The 13,339-nt window shown below is 39.7% G+C and overlaps 1 protein-coding gene across 8 annotated transcripts in view; it reads right to left on the reverse strand.

The window, feature by feature from the left end:
* The window catches only part of celf6 (CUGBP Elav-like family member 6), a 171,833-nt gene that overhangs the window by 129,281 nt on the left and 29,213 nt on the right, over window positions 1–13,339 (reverse strand). The gene's annotated exons all lie outside the window — the stretch shown is intronic.

Consider the following 13,339-nt stretch of genomic DNA (forward strand, 5'->3'; position numbering starts at 1 on the left):
CAACTAGAGACAGTAAATGGAAATTAATCTTATACAGTGGACAAAAGGAAACAAGGTAAATAGACACGAGACTTGGTTGACTCTTGAAGACTAGTTAGCTAGAAATTACTATGACTCCAAGCTGTTGATTCTTATGTTCTTTTCCTTAACTGCCCGAAAAGTTCAACCTAAGAAATAAAATAGTAAACGGCAGAGATGGTATAATTCAGTTAAGAATGCAACCGTAGCCCTCTAGGTCCTTTTTTTCATTTGATCACTGTGTATTTGCTCACACCTCTTGTTAACGGTTGTACTATTTACCCAAAGCACAAAAACTGGATTCTGCTAATGCAGAAAATCTTTAACAACTCCAAAATAGTGAAGAGGCAGGCTAGTTAGCCAAAACAATATCAGCAAATCCTTATTTGGATTAAACAGGACCACAAAAATGATTGAACAGGAAGCAAGTAAGTAAAGTAAAGTAAATTTTTATTTGTATAGCACCTTTCAAGATAAAAATCACAAAGTACTTCACAGAAAAGCTAAGACATAAAAACAGAAATCAACCAAAAGCAAATTTAAAAAGATGAGTTTTAAGCAGTAGAAGAAATTCTCAAGAAAGAGACTGTATCTACTGCTATTTGTCACCTACTTGTGGTTTTTGACATCTAGCTATGCTGCCAATATTGCAGTCGGGAGTTTCACATCCACTGGTAAATGTGACACTCCCACAAATATTCAGAGAATAACATCAGTATGAATACAGTCTGTGGTCTCAGACAAAGAGGGACTGATTGGGGCGTAAATGTTTGTATATTTTGTGTCCAAAGTTACAGCAAATGACCAAGATATTGCACAGGTTCTCCTAGCTTCCTTAAAATGGCTTGCATTTAGATTCCATAACAAAACACACAAGTTAAACTAAAAATATTACCACGCACAAAATATGCCAGAACTACAACCTGTTAAGAATTACTCATGCTATGATGGTGACATCCATAAATATAGACTTGTTTTTCTATCTCCAGAGACTTCAGGGTGTTTATAATATAGGCACTCTAATCTATATGTGTCGTCTCCTGCCTTTGAAATGCGAGTTGTAAAGAACAAGGTAGAAATCCGCTGTGTGCCCAGTAGATGCCCCTATATTCAACCCCTTCTCCTTGTCCTCCTCCTGCCATGCTGTCGACGCCCATACTTCTTTTGGGCCGCACAAAACATTATGTATGTTCCTGCTGTTTCTGTGCCCTGTCCACTACCATTATATATTTATTCTGATACTGAAAAATAAAGAGAAATAAAAAAACACACATTTTTCATTATTTTTCTTCATTCAAGTGCTTTCCAGCTGACTAAAATTCATATTTATGCTAATATGCGGCACCTCTTTCCGCCTCAGCCTCACATGGGAGATGGGAGCCAGGCTAGAATTAATGACATTGCATCGGCGGTAATGTTTGCCGCGTTTCATTAGTTGGTATATCTTTAATTTCCAATAAACACGGTAATTAGGGGAGGTATCCACGGAGACAGGCCCTGGCAGGCTGCTGCTGTGGTAACAGCTGTAACTGAATCTGCACAGAGGTAACAGCAGTCAAGGAGGACTTTCAGCTTAACCAAATCCTGCCTCGCAGTGGGAAGGGCCTCGATTCAATTATATGAAAATGAAGCCCACCACAGATATCGTTCACAGAAAAAGTGAGAGGAAGGGAAAAAACATGGAAGCACCTGCACATGGGTATATACAGATAGATAAATGGAGCTATGAATTTGAATACATGAATATATGAAGAAGTATTATATGCATAAATGCAGCCATATATCGCTTATCATCATGTCACTTCTTTTTGCTTAATAAATCAAACGCAGACATTAATAAAGACATTTAACATTTTTTCTTCAAAACTTTCAAAGCAGTATCTTCCTTTAGTTCATATTTCAAAAGCCTACTCTTTCAAAGAACACTTAGGAGGGAGGGGAAAACATTGACAGAATGTTCTAAAAAATCAGCCCCTAACATATTACACAGTCTCTTGCTCAATGTGAGCACAAAGGGCAGGAGAATGTATTAATCCTACACATTATAGTCAAAGGACTAGTGAGACTCATGTACAGAGAGGCAATTTACCATCCTGACCTTTCAATCTTTAAAACGCTCTGCATATCCCTCCCCTTCCCTTTCACACATACTTTTGAATTCTCTCCTCCAACGCAAGTGCTGCGATCATCTGAGGATTTCTTCATCTCAACATGTCTTGATGAACACAGTGAGATAAAAATGGAGGAAGAAGGACAGACTAAAAGGATTGGCTGGATAGGAGAGAGATATAATGACGGAGACAAAGAAGTGAGAATTTCTCCTGAAGAAAGAATACAGGCAGGTAACTGAGTGGCTGCGCTGTAAAGCAGAGTGGAACTATAATGAAAGCTGACACTGCTGCATTTCCAGTTCTGACCTCCCAGTCAGAGTGTCCTGTTTATTTAGAGACAAACAAATACTGAACCACAATGAGGTAATAGGCTCTACTTGGTACTCAAACTCAGTCCCCACAGTAAGGCAAGGATTCTCAAAACAAATTGAATGGCACCACACATTTGATTTATTACCCAACTATATACCACATTCGTAGAATGAATCCTTTAAAGAATGTAGGGTATCCGGTGACTTAATGATGAAGCCACATGCTCCATAACCATGATATAACCACCACTACCACCTCATTTCCACTGTGTTTCTCTATACTTTAAAATGCAGGCAAAACAACAAACAAACAAATAGACCTTTAAAATGAAATGAAGAAATTAGTATATTTTCTTACATTTAAATGATATGCCCAGCACAGACTTTAATTTAATAATTTAGTTATTTTGCAAATTTTTTCATTATTGAAAATACACCAGTGAGGATGAAACCTTCATTAATGTCAGTAAACTTGGACCGTACAGTTTGTTTGGAGCTGATCCCAAATTTATTTTTCACTGAGAGAGAAACTAACTAAAGCCCTGAATGTCTACTCATGCATGGCAAAAAATAAGTCACCAACAAATCCAGTTTGCTCCTCAAGGGAAAATCTGCCCAAAAGCACAGTGTTTAAATTTTTCAGAAAATTACTAAGAATAATTTTGTAGGTTTTTTCATGAGATTTGCTTGTAGTTTTGTTGACTGCTTTTTCTTTGCTACCTCCAGGCTACACAGTTCTTTTTTTCCTCCTTTGTTTCACATCTTATTGTCAGTTCTAGCACTATAATTCCTTTTTTTCTTTCTTTCTCAGTGTTGCCCCTGTTCTGCTCCCCCTCCAAGAACTACAGCCCTTACTAGCTTACCAGAAAATGCAAAGGACAAAGAAAGGTCCTTGGAAGCTAGCCTTTCCCACTACACTACTCAAGGACCAGGTTATGTGTGGCGCAGAGCACTCTTGCTTCCTAGTGGGTTTTCTGAAGCACCAAACCCAGTTTGATGCCCCAGCATGCATTATCCATTATGTTAGACATCTCCATATCCCCTGTAATAACTAGAATAGCCTGGGACTGTGTGCTGGCCATGATTAGCGACAGTGGTTCACCAGTCCTGTTAAGGCTTCGCACAGGAGAACAATAAGAATTGACATCCCCATCTGCTGCCGTGAATTACTGCTGCTGCCTTCCTTCACTCTCTTCACTGAGAGAAATTCACAAAGATGGGAAGAGGGGCTAACTTGCTTTGGAAAAGCTTGCACCCCAGGTCAGAAAGCAGTGGGCTCAAGCTGTGCCTCTTCACCCTCCCATCTCAGTTGATCTTTGGGTGAGCATATGGCCTGAGAGTCGACAAAGTGCAGCGTCTCGGCAGGCTGGATTAGGGATGGAGTAACAGGCTGCGAGGGAGTGGTGATGGGTACTTTGGCGGGAGCACGCCGTAATCTACCCAGCAAGGCAGAGCACAGATGCTGGGCCAGGCAGGGAGGCTCACTCCTCGTTAAGGGTCCATTATAGAAAAGTTCTCGTTAAAGAAATACCACTGCGAGGAGAGACTGTCCGATAGATGAGCAGGAATGGAGAGTAAAACATTTAATTAAATAATTGATTAATGGCCCCACCATTTTCAGTGCGATCATGTCTCCATTTTCCTCATTAAAGATACAGAAACGAGGTTTGGAGGACCAGCTTAAATTTAAACTCGTATAGGTTTTCCCAAAAATATGTTAGATATGCTTCTGTTGATTTTTGAACCTTATATTTAACTGCATTTTATCCATATGTATGAATTTATTTCCTGACTATCACTTCTGAAATGCCGATTTAAGAAAACATTTTTGGTTAGCCAAGTAAAGGGATGAGATGAGGTAAGAGACAGCAAGAGGAATTCTGCTCAGTTGAGCACTGGGGAGGTTAACATGGAGCCCTGGAACCTCTGCCAAAATTAGTTAGCCTTACTTGATATTTCAATGCTGATTAAGAGACAGAGACGGGAATAGGTTTCAGCTCTGTTTACAATGTGAGCAGCAGGTGCACACTGGGACAAGACAGCTTGACAGTGTTGAATAATATCAGTCCATACGCTAAAATATATCTCTACCATGCCTGTATACAGCTTGTTTCAATGAAAGGTTTCTTATTTTGGGCATTCTGCATTTCTCAGTCAATTGAGTGCTTTGATTCTGACAGTCTTAATAATATAAGGCATCATATGACTGGATATGTATGTATCTGTACTGGTAAATAATAAAAATAATATTTATATGAAAACCAGCTTATCACAGAGATTTTTTTTTTTTTGACATTTAGATATATGCATCTATGTAAACACATTCCAGTATTAACTAACAACCCAAAAAATCAAATTTTGTCACTCTTGTTTAAAGATGCATGTGGTCATGCCCTATGTCAGCTCACTATGAAATTTTGTTTGTGAAAAAAACAATAACTCTACAAAGCCTTTTCACTGGCAGCTGGACTTTTTTGCAATAATAATAATCATTCTGTCAGCTTTTCACAGAATAAAAATCCTGAACCAACTGAAACGATTGCATTAGCAGTTTAAAATTATGTCACTCTGAAATCCAGTTGGTTCACAACAATAACATTTTAATGATCAAGTGCGATTCAATAACATCTCATACAGATATTTTCACATTGTGGAAGCTGAAAGAAATTCTCTAGAGAAGCACGTAGGCTGAACTGATGTAAGGAAGATTTTTCCTCTCGCTTTTTTCACTGTAACAACCTCCCTGAGCATTTCATAGCTGCATATGCTGCTGCTTAAAGCACCACTGAGATTTATGCCGTTGTCAGCTCACAAGGGTGCAATCAGGAATAAAGATCCCATAAACCCCTCTGATGTGTCCACAGGTACAGCAGTACTAGGTTATTGCTCATGGTGGATAAAAACCACGTAGCTCTAGGTTTCTTTTTTTTTTTTTTTTTTCGATCTTATTTGACCTGTGAGCTTACATAGTTTTGAGAGATTTTGTGTGAATTTCATGACCCGTTGACATTTGCAATGGGAATAAACCCCATGGGACAAATTTTACAAATACAATGACGTCAACAAGAAAGTTTTGCATTCCCCTTCTTCATCCAACAACAGGACTGCCAGTTAAAAAAGAAAGAATCCATAAAGATTTTAGAGTGCCAGAGAAAGGAAAAGAGATTAGGATGGATGGAAGAACATGCATGTCTCGTCAAAGCTTTAGGCCCTTTTGTTTTAATCCTAAGTAATGCTGATTTCCTCTGGGTTGCTGAGGTTGCCAAGATTGCTTGTGTGTGTCTGTGTGTATGCATCTGTGTCAGTGAATGCATATGTATGTTTATTTAGATTGTTTGTCCACTTGTGAAGTCAAGCCAGGTTGGCATCTGCTGCATTGTGAGCTTGCATGAATGTGGTGAGTAACGCTTGAACCCTACAGATTATCCACTATGTCCCCTGTCTGTGATTTTGTGTGTGTGTGTGTGTGTGTGTGTGTGTGTGTGTGTGTGTGTGTGTGTGTGTGTGTGTGTGTGTGTGTGTGTGTGTGTGTGCACGCACGCCCTCTTGGCTATCTCTCAATGGGTTATATAAGTATGTGCGAACCCTTCAGGGGACTCCCTAGCTCTCAGTCCAGCTGGCACAATGCTCCAAGTTTTGCCCTTCAAATCCATCAAACAGCTTACTTCATTTATCTTTCACCTGTACAAAAATGTTTTCTTTACTTTACCAGCATTATTTGTTCCTCAGAAAATCTTCACTAGGGTGACTAACAGGCCTTAGCTGATGCAAGCCAGTACTACTGCTGAGACAATTCACTTTTTTCATTCTGTATTTTCATGGTGAGATTATCTGTTGTCTAATGACTTGCTAGATAGTATCTACAGAATCCTATCTGGCACAAATATGTGGTCAAAACTACACTGTCAAAGGAAAAAAATATCTTTAACTGTCTCCACACCTGTGCAACTTGATGACTGCTGGGAAGAGTATTTGCGTGAAAGCTGAAGTGTGAGAGCTGTCTCAGAACTGTCTGTATGAGATTGCAGAGTAATAATCAAAGAGGTGGCACAGTGTCATAGTCATCCCCAGGCAGTTTTTTTTTTTTTTTACCCAGGGGCAGACAACACCAGTTGGGCAATGCTTGGACATCTCGGGCTGAGTTGAGGTATGCAACCATGGCCCCCCTCCAAACTCCCTCTGGGCTTCTCAAAGGCCGTCTATCCCACTCCATCGCATTCCCATAGCGACAGCTCTCACTCGTCTCCCTATCAATCCCCTGGCCAGTAGCAGCTTCCCAATCTCACTGCCAACTCTTCAGCCAGTCAGCAGCTGCCCAACAACACCAGGCCTGACAATCGCTTACCCTGCCGCCTTCAAGGCTGTCAACCCCGCACCTGTCAAATTACTGTCAGCGTAAACAGCGGGGCATGGAGGGAAGGAGAGAAATAAAAAAGAAAGAGGAAAAGTGGGAGGGAAAAGAGTGGCAAGAGAAGTGTGGGGTAAGTTGGGTGTGATGAGACTGTCACATAGGACACACAGACACACATGCACACGAAATGTGGTGAGGTGCATATATATATATATATATATATATATATATATGCACCTCACCACATTTTTTTCTGATACTCATTCCCATCAGTGTCCCCCTCCTCCTTCTTGCAGGTAATTCCCTCAGTCACATCAGTCCTACTCATCTCACCCTGCTTTTACTCCCCCCCATTTTTCCCTTTTCCCCACACTCAAAGCACCCGCTCAACATTGCTTTGATTCAAAAACGGTGAAAAGAAGAAAAAAAAAGACGAAGAAGGAAAAAGTAATGGGCAGAAAAATGAAATGACTTTCTGGGCCCTCACGTAGAAGCATGGCTCGTTCTTCGAGACAGGCAATATTCCCTCAATTATTGCCACTCACAGAGCCCTCTTTGCCAGTGGATGAAGTTTTAATTCCAAGCCTCCAATAAAATGGATGCCCTAGATATAATGTGGAAATAACTTCTCAATGTTTCAGGATCAGCGTGATAGTGCACTCCACATGTGAGTACTACACACATGCCTTCCACATATAAGTGCGTATGTTCTCACATAAATGAGTAGGAGATGATTTGAAAGCCTCATATTGATCTGACACTAGCCGTGGGCTGTGAGTTGGGAACTTCAACCTCTTTTTTCCTTTTTTTCCTTCATAAATAGTCTTTCAACTCTCATTAATTTACATATTCAACACCACCTCTGTATAACAATGTGGCCTGAATAATAACTTTACCATCACTTTGCTGTCCATTTGTGAAAAAAAGAAATGAAAAAAAAGAAGGAATGTCCATATCACACGTCTCAAAAGTTGTAGACCCCCTATGCATACAAGCTGTCTTTAGCAAGTGCTGGAAAAACAAGCACTTTTCACAAGTGTTTTTCCATCAACCCATCACACAGATCACTGCAGAACCACAGATCACTGACAACTGTAACTGTAATGTGATTACTGAGTTTAGTACAGTAATGCATCACATTACCACATTACAGAAAAAAATAATGTGATTACCCACCCAGCAATAGAACTAACAATGCTAAAAATGGGAATTGCAGTGTGGCAAAAGGTATATCTCGAATTCTCGATGTAGCTCAAGCTGCAATAATGTTCATCCACTTTCCCCAAACTGCTTTTGATTTTGTTTTGAGATGCTGGACTAATATGCCATGGTAACTAACCTAAGGCAGTCAAATATCTGATTGGTCAAGGGAGGGGAGTGGTCCCGCTGTGTATAGATGAGTGCTCAGATAATTGGTTGAGAGAATTGGGAGTCGTCAGCGGCCACTCTAACAGAAATGGGTCTAGCCAGCTGAGCTCCCAGCTCCTTAAGTGCCATTTTAACACAGTCCTTCCCCATGCCTTTTAATTGCAATCAGACTTGGAGGGCATCGACATGGCCCTGACCGTCCATCATAAAGATATCTCGTATGCTCGTCAAAGTGAGAAAACATGCGCATTCAGTAAAAAATGTGTTAGACCTATGCCAATGGTCTAGACAAGACACACACATATTCACGTTGACAACAGAACAGACATCTTTCAGATCCACACTGCTGACACACCAGAGGGAATAAACCTGGCAGAGAATTCAGCTTTTACTCTGACTCACTCAGAGAGAACAGGGAAGACAGAAGCTTTGTCTTGGGTGTAGCTGTGTGGCTGTGAGGATCGATAGATTTAACCAGCAGGGGCTTGGGTCTGTGGAGCCAGAAGAGACACAGGCAGGAGGTTAGGGCTGGGCTGAACAGCCTGGAAATGTTTTATCACCACTACCGGCAAGGCACTGTCTCCCATCAGGGGCACAAGAAGCTTAGGGACTTGAGAGCCTGTGTGCATGTTTGTGAAACTGTGTGCTGTGCTGGGATATGTCAGTGTGAATGCATAAACTGTGTGTGACAAATATTACATTATTGTCCTGGGTGTTTCACTTGCATGCTGATATTGTTTGATTCAATTTGGCATCTGCAAAAGACCTCAGTAAAGCCCACTGCTATTGTTTCTGTTTTGTTTGTTTTCTGTTTTTGTTTATTTGTTTTTTGTTTGAAGAGAAGAGAAGAGATATGATGACCTGTCACACTACTGCTGACAATGGCGTCACCCAAGTCAGAGCAATAGTTTGCAGCTTGGTACAAATTCACTATTAGTATCTCAGGCGTATCACAGACATATCAGTTTCCAATGTCTCATCAGTGTCTTCTGCATATTTTTGTTGTGGAACACAGCTGTGTATTGCTGAGTTTTAGATAGGCGAGAAGATAAGAGGACGTTAAAGAAACTCAGAATGACAAATGAATGCTATGTGTGTTATTCATCTCAAACACAGACAATTTTGGTCTCTGACAATTTCATTCATTAAGCTAGACAAGTCATACAGTAATTGAGCTGAATATGTTGGCCTAATGTCTTAGCCCTCCAAACAAACAGTGCTGTCGTAATTTGTTTTTAATCAGATTGCTTTGTTTTGGCTGATAAAATATGCTAACTTGCATTATTATGAGTAATGAGAGAAGCAGAACTTACTGAGCAGCAGTACTTCCCACAGACAGCAGAAAAAAAAAGACACCAATTGTGTTTGTACAGTAGATGCAAATCAGCCTGTCTTGCTGCTGTTGGTTGATTTAAAAGACACCATCTGATATGAATGTTGTTGTCTTTCGGTGTGGTTTTTACCTTTCACCCGAATCAGACCAGATCTGTGCTGTGATCCCAGGACTTTAATTAAAATGCACTTCTCAGCTCAATATTCGGATTAGCTGAGGTTTAAGCGCAGACTGTGAAATTTAATTTGGTGTTATTTTCTGGTACAACAAATGAGCAGGTAAACAACTACAGACCTTTAATATAATCCTCTCTATTGCCAAGTTGCATTTGGGTTGTTAAAGATACCTTCAAAGAAGTATTCATTGTATATGTGCAGTGCTGTGTATATTGTGACAGGCCACATATCTTAGTGCACAACACTTATGTTGTTGTTTACAGGATATCCATATGTAATCTGAAAACTTGTACTGTCTTGTAATTATAACGATTCTAACATTTGTTTGGTTAAATAACCCGATAACTTTGTCACACTGTGTTTCCATGTATCCTTCTAAATGCTCCTTATTTATTTGTACACCATTTTTTAAAAAAAAGTACTTTATTGATTTCAAAATTTTACTATTATTATTGTTATTATTATACTTAAAGTTAACCATACACAAAGCGACATTTTAGGTGTACCTTTTCAACCACTTGTTAATGGGAATATCTAATCAGCCAATAATATGACAGCAACTCAATGCATTTACGTATGTAGACACAGTGAAGACAACATGCTGAAGTTCAAACTGAGCGGCAGATTGGGGGGAAAAAGAGATTGTTTACGTTACTTTGAACATGGCATGGTTGTTGGTGTCTGAGTATTTTAGAAACAACTGATCTCCTTGGATTTTCCCACTTAACCATATCAGGGCTTTGCAAAGAATGGTCTGAAAAAGAGAAAATACCCTGTAGGCAACAGTTCTCTGGAATAAAATGCCTCGTTGACGTCAGAGGAGAATGGGCAAACTGCTTTGAGCTGAAGGGAAGGCAACAGTAAATAACCACTTGTTACAATTTAGGTATGCAGAAGAGCATCTCTCACTCACAGGATGAGCTACAGCGGTTACTAGGTGAAGACCACACCACTAATATCAGATAAGAACTGTAACTGAGGTTACAGTTCACTCAAGCTCATCAAAATTGGACTGATGACTGGAAAAATGTTGCCTGATCTGATGAGTCTCAATATCTGCTGTAACATTCGGATGGTAGTGGTTCAGGCTGGTAGTGATGGTGTGGGGGATACTCAATGGGTACACTATGTGCCCACTATTACAGGCTGAGTATTAGTTAAAGTGGACATGAAACACAACATCCACAAAGGTTAATTTACACCATGGAGCCCTACTCTAACAAACTGTTATAGAGTTAACACTGTCTGTGAAACTGGATTTAAGAAATAAGTGTACTGGCAGCATCCTGTGCCAGTACAAAACATGTTGGGTTTGTTGACTGGTTGCTGCTAAACAAACTTATATTACTTAGTTAGCTAACTAGAATAAGAATAGGTAACTCAGTGAAAAAAAAAATAGGGCTGGTAGGTGATCAGTGGTATTTTATGTAATAAAATAGTCTTTTTTTCCCCCAAGAACACCTCAACAGTTTACAGTGTAACAGATTATTACATGTCCATCACACCACAAATAGGATTTTTTACCAAAGCACCATCCGGAAACAGATTGATGTGTGCCAGATTGATGTGTGCCACAAAAAAAAAGGAGACTATTTTATTGCATGAAATAGTGATGATCGCATTTTGCCAGCATATTGTGGGACGGCAGTACTGGCCTGATGAGAAAAAAATCTGAGTGTCTGACTTCAGCTTGTTGGTCTGGTGAACCACCGGTGCACCTAACTCAGACAAGCTCTCCACACGGTCCTCATTCAAAAGTGCTCTACAAACACTAACATTAAGGATAATAGGTGGATTTCCCGTTTCAGTTCAGCTAGCCAAGTGAAAAACCACTTACCGGTACTGCAAAAGAGACAGAGAGTACATGCGTGTTTTTTTTAACAACTCTTTTTTTTTTTAACTCATTGTTGCATCCAGGGGCAGTAGAAAAATGACTCATGTGAACTGTTTTGGAGTACTTGAATAGGGCTTTATAAATGTCGTTTTTCATGTATACCTGCCTGCACACCATGTTCCCCCAGGATAACACATCACAGATCTCACATAATCTCGAACTGGTTTCTTGAAAACGACAATGAGTTGACTCACTCACTCCAACAGAGCACTATTGGGATGTGGTGGAATGGGAGAATAGCTTCATGAATGTGCAATCAACAAATGTACAGCAACTATGCTATGCTAATATATCGTACTAGCATGATGCCTGTAATAAAGTGTCCAGAAAGCTTGTTTTGCTTAAGTTATGAAACACAAGTATTGCCACAAACATGACCCACAATTTATTTTTTGTTAGTGTTTGTCTCTTTGTTTGTGTGTTTTTAAAACCTCTAAAAGTGTAAGTGGATGGAAATGGTATCTCTAAAGCTGGGTCGAGCAAACACTTCATCCAATTTGCCATCTGTGTAATTTCTGTTTACATGGTAATAGTTTTGTCAGTTTGTGTTTGCATTGGTTCTCAGGGTGGGAATATGAAGGTGCATAAAAACAGCTTATCCTGAATAAAAACAAAATCAGGAAATGAGCTTTACTTAACTATAACGCTCCAAAACATAAATTGCATGTAAGTACACTTATGAAATTCAATCCCTTTCCCAATCTTTTTTTTTTAAATCAGTCCATGCTGTAAAGGAAATGACTAAATTAGTGCAAATCAACAGGTGTCTTTACTGTCAAACCTGCCTCAAAACACCAGGAACCTACTCAAACACTGACATGAATGACTTAAACAGTTTGTACTCTGCTTTAATTTTCTTATTTAAATCTGTGGATAAAATAAAAGGATCAACTACCAAGAATTGTTCCTGTCCATTTTAAATAGGTTATTTGTGAACATGGCTATTATAAAAAGGCGTGAGGATCTGAATCCAATCAAATCATTTTGGAAATTGTGTAAAGAATTGCTCCAACGAATTAATCACGCATCAGAATCACAAAAAAGCAACACAAAAGTGTGTGTGTGTGTTTGTGTGTTATTTCATTTCATATCACTCTTATTTACAATAAGAAGGCATATGGTCTGTTTAAAACTCCATGTCAGTTTTCCAGCATGGTGCAACCTGGTGTCTTAAGATCTGCTTCTGAGATATAATAACCCAACACTTGATGCTGGTATAAGTACTCAAAGCTATACCTAAGCACTCAGCTCAAACTTCACATTTTTTTACATAAAAATTAAACTCAGCTAATTAACAAGCTCAATGAAGAAATTGGATGATAATTGAACCTTTTTTTATGCTTGAATACTTGAAACCAAACTAAATCCATATCTAAATAACCCACAGGCAAGGCAGAGTTGGGACACAAGCTGCTTAAAAGACCAACAGTTTTTACTTCTTTTGTAAGGGCTACGAGGAATCTCAGGCAAATGCAGCTTTGGATTCCAAGCACACCTCTGATATGTCAACTCTGGGAGAATGCTATAATACTGGACATAATGGCATAAGGAGGATTGCTGTTGGAGTGTATGTGTGTGGAGAGGTGGATGTGGTGTGTTGCTGATAGACAGGAGTGAATGACGGTAGAAAAATGTCTGCAGATGGATGCTGAAACAGCCATACATCCTCGTTAGATCCCCTGTCTCCCAGCGGCCGGAGCAGTCCCCTCATCTTACACACACACACACACACACACACACACACACACACACACACACAGATCCATGCTCACACAGG

This window comes from Aulonocara stuartgranti (assembly GCF_965226115.1).
Source record: "Aulonocara stuartgranti genome assembly, chromosome: 1".
In the NCBI taxonomy this organism is placed as follows: domain Eukaryota; kingdom Metazoa; phylum Chordata; class Actinopteri; order Cichliformes; family Cichlidae; genus Aulonocara; species Aulonocara stuartgranti.